Source organism: Rhamphochromis sp. 'chilingali' (genome assembly GCF_963969265.1).
Source record: "Rhamphochromis sp. 'chilingali' genome assembly, chromosome: 12".
Classification (NCBI taxonomy): Eukaryota; Metazoa; Chordata; class Actinopteri; order Cichliformes; family Cichlidae; genus Rhamphochromis; species Rhamphochromis sp. 'chilingali'.
This window is the reverse complement of record NC_137939.1, coordinates 15,140,726-15,149,197: the sequence shown is the minus strand read 5'-3', so window position 1 is coordinate 15,149,197 and position 8,472 is coordinate 15,140,726. Positions and strand designations below refer to the sequence as shown.

At 41.9% G+C, this 8,472-nt stretch overlaps 1 long non-coding RNA gene across 1 annotated transcript; it reads right to left on the bottom strand.

Moving 5' to 3' along the window:
- Window positions 1-806: 806 nt before the first annotated feature.
- On the bottom strand, window positions 807-7,664 carry LOC308407787. The gene is made up of 3 exons (XR_013973719.1): window positions 7,407-7,664; window positions 2,406-2,577; window positions 807-1,914 (listed from the first exon to the last, which is right to left on the bottom strand). It is a non-coding gene; the product is annotated as an uncharacterized lncRNA (long non-coding RNA).
- Window positions 7,665-8,472: the final 808 nt, after the last annotated feature.

Below are 8,472 nucleotides of genomic sequence, written 5' to 3'. Positions count from 1 at the left end.
GCAGTTTAGTAAATGGTTTCACCACTGCAGCATTGTGAGAAACTTCCATGCCGTGCAGACAACAAAAACAGAAATTTAAACCATGCAGTGCGACCACTGGCCTGTTCTTCCCTCTAAACTAAAAGAGGATCAAAACAACTCAAGAATTGCTGTGTGGGCTTTCTTCATCTCACGGAACGTCACCAAACACACTCTGCTGTCCTGCACTTTGTGAATGAATGCAAACAGAAAGCAAGAGCAGTACAGGAAACAATCCTAGACAGCCGCTGATTTCACATTGCAGTCCAAACATGCTGCAATAAATATCTGAATTTCCATCTGTTGTGTATTGCTGATTCATTTCACTGGTTTCTCCTCTTCCTGCTCTTTTAACAGCACCAAAGGTCCATTATTACGCGTTGTTTTCTTTCATTTGATAAACTGAAGATTAAGGCCAAAGTGTTCTAAGAATAAGCCCTGTGGTTCAACAAAGCTAGGAGTCATCACTGCGCTCTTTGAAAGAGTTTTTGTCCTTAAAGTGTGTCTGACTCTGTCCCAAACAGAAAAAAAACAAGTTTCACAGCTGTTTGCAGCCCCGCCCGCCTGACATATTTCTAAGCCGGAGTCACTGATGTCTCGTTTGTGCCAAGGCTTTGTAGGCAGAATTTTTGTGGTTTTGAGACCAAGTAGCAACACATCATTTCCATCACTGCTAGTGGTTTTTTAAGTCTGTCTGAAAAAAACCACGTCTGGCCCCTTGTGCCACATCATCCCGACCTACTGCCCCCCCACCTCCCGCCCCTGCACTCCCCTCGACGGTCCTCCTTTCTGTGACTGTTTTCATGTGGGGGGGGGATGAGTTCATTCTCTGACCACGAGACAATACCTCATCCTTCCACTTTGGCTCTCTAGCTGAATCACAGGCTTAGGGGAGGTGGAAAACATCTCCCTTCTCCTCTACTTCTGTCCAAGACAAACAGCTGTGGCTCAGTTATGAGTGTGTGCCTGCTGTGTTCTGACAGGTTTCCAGAAACCTGCTGTCAGGTAGCCCATGCAGGGAAACACAGAGGCGGAGTGTTACAACACCGTTAGGGTCTGTGTGAACTTGTGGCCTGATCAGATGAATTCTTAGCTAACTAGCTAGGCAGAAAAAAGTACACTTAGCACTTAGCACAGCTAAACAAAGACCTGGTAGACTGAATGACTATTTCTACATGGAACATGTTAGCAGAGGCTTACTCACAGGTCACTCCTCGACATGTGGGAGTTTGCTTTACTTTCACACTGGAGGATTGGGCTTTAAGCGGGGGTCTAGTTTTCCTCTCCTAAGAAATGCTGAGCATCTTATGGTGCACTTGCTACATCGTACACATGCTGATCTTCCACAAACTCATCCAGTTGCCATGGGCTTTGTCTATGCCTGTGGTTTTTCTTTATAACTCTTAGTCCATCACTTCCTATGTGTTTTTAATGTTGCTTCTTGCTTCCTGTTTTTTTTCTTTTTCTTCTTTGTTCTTTTGTCTGTGGTTCACTGTTGCTAGTGTAGGTTTGCTAATCCTGTTCCCTCTTTTGTTTCCTGCTTTATTTTGAAGATTTGTTCCTTATATGGCTTCAGGATTTTTGGCTTTCATTTCACATCCCAAATATTATTGCTTTTCAACCATGCACTTAAACTTCATTGAAAAAAAAGACAAGCATTAATAAACCTGAAGTGAGTTTTTGATCCTCTCTTTGATCCTTCCTTATTTTCTGTCACATGTATACATACTGTTAGCCCAAGATTACAAAGATTACACCCTTGCCACATTCTTGCTCCAGCACAGCCAATGGAGCTAAACATGCTGGATGGCGTTACAGAAGCATCCCAGAATTGTCCCAGACGTGGCTCTCCCTGTGGTTCAAAACGGCTCTATTTTACAATGAAGTAACGTCATCCTGGTCAGAACAGATAAGGAGGACAGGAAGTCAAATGCAAGAATGCCCTAAACAATTGGGTAAAATTGTAAATTTTCAAAATAAGAGACATTTTGCAGGCTTCTCAGGTGAAACAAAAACGCTTCACAGGCAGGCACCTGATGTACAGTATTCCTGAGATTATAATGGTGGATGCTCATAGTAAACATTTCAGTTAATGAGGTCAGTGCATGAACAAGTAATCTCCACGAGTCAGAAGCTCGGTCTTCAGAGTAATCTGAAGCTCAGTTTCTTTCTGTTTTTGCTTCGCAGAAGAAAATTCACCAGTAAAAGAAAACCAATCATTTGGCTTAAAGGGAATGGGTTTCCTTTAGTGGAAAATAGCTAAAACTGCTTATTACTAGGAAGGAGGGTGGGAGGCAGGGGAAAGGAATACATTGTGTATCTGACAACAGATACACAATGCTCATGCTGACATGTGGTCTACTAACTTCCTCCTCCGTGTTGCTTACCTGCTTGCTGAATGGCTGATTGCATGGCTTGATGAGTCAGTGGCATGCTGGGCTGCTCGAGTGTGTCTGTAGTGATAGAGTAACTGATTTGCTGACTGACTGGCTGTCTGAAAAACTCAGATAAAGCCATCCCTCGTCAGAGCCAGAAGAAGGCCTCCACACCCACCAAGGACTATGAGATACAGGAGAGGGAAAAAAGAAAGGGGCGGGGTTGGGGGATGGGGAGAATAAGAAGCAGAAGACATACGAGGTGACTGAGAATAAGAGAGAGAGAGAAGAGTACTGTGAATCCAATACTGTTCTATTAGGAGTGATTAGATTTTGAAGCTCTGAGCTGAAGCATAGATCTCGTGGGAATATGGCTAGAGTTACAGCTTTGATGTTGACCTTGCATGAACTGGTCTCACTCTGTAACCCACTTTTATTGAAATTTTTCAGCCCCCAGATCCACTCTGAGTCAGTGCATTCCTCAGAGTTTATCATTGTTTATCACGCCACTAGTCGCTTGGATGGTTTATCCTGTGTTTTGGGGAAAATTCTGCAGTGTTGATAGTTACCACCAAATTCCATCCAACTTTTGGCTTTGACATTTTCATGATATCGATTGTATTTACTACTGCATCTCAAAGAAGAGCTGAGGATGGGCAGGGTGCGATCAGACTGCACCCTATACTGCACATATATTGTTATCAAATTTTGTTTGCATATTTATTTGTTTTTAAAGGCTTCCTGTGTTGATTAACATGTCATTAGAAAAATGACATGGCACTTTTTGGGAGATAACTAATATAGATTATACATAAAAGATAGTTACCAGCCACTGTCAGATAAGCCACTGATTATGGAAGTCCTGTGGTGAAGCTTCAAGCTGAGCATTTTTGCCGTCTAGTCATGAAAATAAGTTATACTGCACACTCATTACTTAACCATAATTTACAAACCCAGCGTCAGTGTGACTTGAAAAGTGGTCATGACCATAAACTCATTAGAAAAGGGTTTATCGAGGTCATAGATAGCTTTAGCGTTATTTTCCTGTAGACTTCTATCTAACTGGACTTTTTGTCCAACCAGGCGACTCACCCATGGTGGCCATTAGAACAAGGCAGGTTTGGTGCACTTATTGACTGGCTTCTCATCATTTCTTCATATGCAGTCTTTACTAATTGCCCACTGTTGAGGTCCCTGAATGTCTTCATATGGCTTTTTTTCTTGTTTGCACTCATTTAATCAGTCAGAATGTTAATGCAGTATAATAGGAAGTTGGTAATTGGTATTACAACAACTGAGCTACCCCAGTTTTTGAACACCTAAGGTTGAACAACTAGTTCAGTCAAGTTTGGGGGATTTCCTTACCTGGTTGATCAAGACAAACAACTGCCACAAGCTCAAAAAGTTGGAAGATCCCAGTTCTTTATAATCTCAACAACATCAAGATGGAAAGATGTGTGGTTGAAAGCATCAATTTTGTGCTCCTTGGACTTGTATAATGCACATTATACAACAAGTGACAATTTCCTTCAAGTATTGCTAAGCATGCAAAGAACCTTAGACCTCCTCTGTGCCAGAAGTAGTAGAAGGACTATTTGCTGGTGTGTAGGCCCGACTATATCAGTTCAGATGCGGTTTGATAATTGTGCTGTTCTACTTGTAACTTTATTTCAGCTTCATCTACACTGCTTTGCAGTGCGTGGATGCTTCACATAGCTGAGAATAACAAACCTCTTGTATTTGCTCCAAGATTTAGGGTTAATCAAACCTACACTTGATGGTTGCTTCACTTTTCTGTGTTTTGATTAATTTTTAGAGCTATGTGTTCAAATTCTTCATACAATGCCTCTGGTAATATTTAAAGTTTTGTTCTTTTCTTTTTTTAATATGGCAGCTGCTGGTGCTGCACCACACAGTCGGAAGTTTCCTTTTGAGTTGAAGAGGATCTGTCCTGAAGTAGGAACTTTAATGGCTCAAAATACAAAAACAATGGACGTCCATCAAGAGCGACACTTATGAAAAGGTTCGTGACAGCAAAGGAGCTTCTGGCATTCAAAGCGGGTTACACTGTGTCATGGGGAAAAGACTTTGTACATACATTTCATGTTTTCATATCACATATATTAATTTAGCAACTTGCACTATCATGACAGATTTTTCCTTTTCCTTCCCACTGTCGCCAAAGTGCTTGCTCATAGGGGGTCATATGATTGTTGGGTTTTTCTCTGTATCTGTTATTGTAGGATCTACTGTGCAATATAAAGCGCCTTGAGGCGACTTGTTGTGATTTGGCGCTTTATAAATAAAATTGAATTGAATTGAATAGATTTAAATTGTTTAAACTTTGTTATGACTCAAGCAGTTATTACTTGGAAATGAATTTAAACTTTGATGACCAATAAAGCATTAACATGAACCAGTACAAACCACACGCCACAGACTCTAAAACAGGCTGTGAAACACCTCTGTACTAAAACACCAAAATGTAGTTTCTAGAAAACATTCCCACAGCAGGGGAAACATAAAACCAGTAACGCAACACTGACTACACCTTCAGTTAGAAGTTCCAAAGCCAGAAGGACGGTAAGTCTGTGGCTGTGACATTTGACACCACTCTGCTGCCCCACTTCCTAAAAGTCAAGGTTGGTTTCTTTTAACTACAACTAACCTCAGCTTAATGTTTTCATTTGGCGCTACACCTAACCAAACCTAAACTGTAGTACTGACACACCAGAAAGTACAATTGATGCACAACGCTGTCCTCTTGATATGAGTGCAAGATGAGAAAACAACTTTTGGGCAACCTTTTCTGTCATTTAGATTGGAGAACTTGTCTGCTGTGTGATCATGTTGCTAAACAATTTGCCCTTTTAGGAGGGAAGTTGGGTTGATAATTTGACTGCGGTCAGTTTGCTATGAGAAGCAGCCTGACCCGAGTTTGCATTTGTATGAACTTTGCAACAAACAAGATAAAAATTAGTCGTATAAAACGGTCACTTTAAATACATGTGATGCTTCTTATCAGACAGCTGAAAGATGTGCATCCCTTCAATGTCATTGCAATTGTCAGATGTCATGTTTGCTGTTATTAGCTTTGTATGAGCAGGTATTAGGAAGCTAAAATGAAAAACTTTCCCAGGCTCCTCTAACAGAGTGGCTTTCACCCCAAACCAGAAATCAAAGGTATTTGCAACTAATACTTAAAACCGAGCCAAACTTACTCTTAGAAAGCCTCTGAGCGGAGAGCTAAATCTGTTCAGGGAATCTGTTGCCTTGGTTCCTGATGCTGTACCATTGCCATGCTGGCTCTGGGCCCACTACTATACTCTCCTCTTTCAGCAACCAGTGAGGGAACATTTGGCACCATGGCAATGCCGCTACATCACATCAGGAGTCATTTTGAGTGTTTAAATGAGGTTTAATTTAAGGTGTCCCTCAGCTGTTCCGACTTACGTGAATGCAATTTGTAATTTTTATGTGGCTTTCTATAAGAAGTTGTTGTGTAAAACATCAGACACAGCCTTATATAATCCCAAGGCCCCAAAGCCCAGAACTCATTTGCTAATCAGAAGACATCCTGCAACCTGCTGCAGCCCCATGGCTACCCTTTGTAGTGCAAACTGGGTGTACCTGAGACAAAATATTCATCCCAAAGCATTCATCTGTGGGAATCCTCTAAAAATGAACCAGCTGTTTTCTAAGTATTTGGTTTCACAGGAAGGTTATGTATGAACAGACTTGTGTTTGTGCTCAATAGTGTTCAAAAAATAGGTTCCTGTGTGGTTTTGCAGGCGCGGGGGTTAATTTGGGTGATTCTCAGAAGAGGAGGCAAATATCTTGCACTCATCAGTTATGCAGGTTTTGTAATGCAGTACATCTATAAAATATCTCCAGTTGTATGCATTAGCGACCTCAATCCATTTCCAAGTCCTGGGCCTTCTCTCCCATAAATATTAAGCACACAGGCTTGCAGACATCTGAAAATCATTCTAAAAGTGACAGGTATACATAAAAGTCGATTCTGCAGAGAAGCGCATTAATACCATGTGATGAAATGGAGCAAACAGGATGAACACTCAGGCAAGAAATGCTTCAAATACCAAAAGGACCAAGCAAGCAGATGGGGATGGCAAAAGAAGAGAGAGAGGAAGAGGTGAGTAAACACCACTAGACATGGTAACAGATGGAGACATAAGAGAGGAAGACAGAGTCATTTAGGGACGGAGCACAGGAGCAGACGGAGATGAGGAGAGGCAGAGAGCAAGTGAACAGATGAGTGTATTAGAAAACCACTCGGTCGCTTTAGACAGCTTGTGGAAACAGACCACAGAAAAGGTTCGTGTCAGGTAACGGCTGCTGCATTCATCCATACAGCTGATAATAAGACAACTGAGCTGTGAAAAAGTAGAGCAGTGAGAGGTTAGCCAACTCTGTGGAGGATCATTATCTCCAAAATCACACTCTCAAAAGAGGACTGAGCTGTCTCATATATTTCACTTTTCAGTATTAGTCACTCACGGGGTTTTTTCCCTCATGGTGGGTAGCTCATTTGACATTGTCAAACAGTTTGGGAAAAGCTTCTGTCTACTTAGATTTGAAGCACCAGCAGCCAGTCAGCTTAGATCAGCATGCACTTTGGAGAAGAGCTAACCAGACTTCTACAATGTAAAAGAAAACTTCTGCACTTACTGGTCACCTTGTTGGGTATACCTGTTCAGCTCATTAATACAAATATGTAAACAGCCAATCACATGGCAGCACCTCAGTGCATTTAGGCATGTAGACATGGTCAACATGAACCTGCTGAAGTTCAAAGACAAAAATACAAAAATAGTTGTTTTAGCCTGTCCACAATTGATGCACACCTGCAGGCCAATTTGCACATCCACCACTTGGAAAATGGGGAACAAAGTAATCCTTCTAACTGATACATGTGAAAAACTATTCATGCTTTTTTAACAAAAAGGTCAGTTTTGGCCTCCTCCAAAATATAGGGTTAATGTAGGTTAGCACCTATAATGACTTAGGCCAGACCTCCATCCATTTTCTTCCGCTTATCCGGGGCTGGGTCGCCAGGGCAGCAGCCTAAGCAGAGAAGCCCAGAACTCCCTCTCTCTGGTCACCTCCTCCAGCTTATCCAGGGGAACACCAAGGCGTTTCCATGCCAGCTGAGAGATATAATCTGTCCAGCGTGTCCTGGGTCTGCCCTGGGGCCTCCTCCCGGTGGGACATGCCTGGAACACCTCAGCCAGGACGCATCCTTATCAGATGCCCGAGCCACCACAACTGGCTCCTTTCAATGTGGAGGAGCATGCCTGAACTCCTCAGGGAGGGGCTTAGGCCAGGCCTCTGAGGGTTTATTGATGTCATCTATTGTCATCTGTTCTGTACTGTGCTAAATTACTGCAGAATGGAAAAAGAATATAATACATTTAGTCATGAGAAATGGTGTAAATAAAACAAAACAAAGTTAAAAAATTTAGTGTGGCAACCTTACTACTGTTTCCCTGCATCCAGGATTCTTGCAAAGTTCAAGTGAAGGAGGATGGGCTATTTCAGCTAATTCCAGCTGCGTATCACAAATGAGATTGATATTGTCCTATTTTTAACTGTAATTTCTTAAGATGACTGAGAAGTAGAGCAGAGGGAAATGCAATAAATCACAATGCACCACAACTCCTACATCCAACAGCAAGAAAATGTCCAGCTGCTCTATACATTATTAAACACAGCAGCATCCTGTTTGTTCTGCTCTAGCAACGCATTTACTATCATGAGGAACAGCAGCTGGCTGATGATTTGCTATCTATGGACAATTATTATGTCATATAACAACTAAGGAGCAAACTCAAGGACATCACAGAATATTTTCCCTGCTTGCTGTTTGACTGTTTCTCTATCAGCCGAAGGATTACTCTGGAAAAAGAACCAGCAGCAGTGATGAAGCGCAGATGCCACGCAGTGTGACAAGACGCATTTGCAATGAGCTTTCCAGGAACTCATTTGTTGTTTCATAGTTGTCTGGGAGACTCAGCTGCTGACAAGCTTTTTGTTTGGGAAAGGGTAGATGTACAGGAGC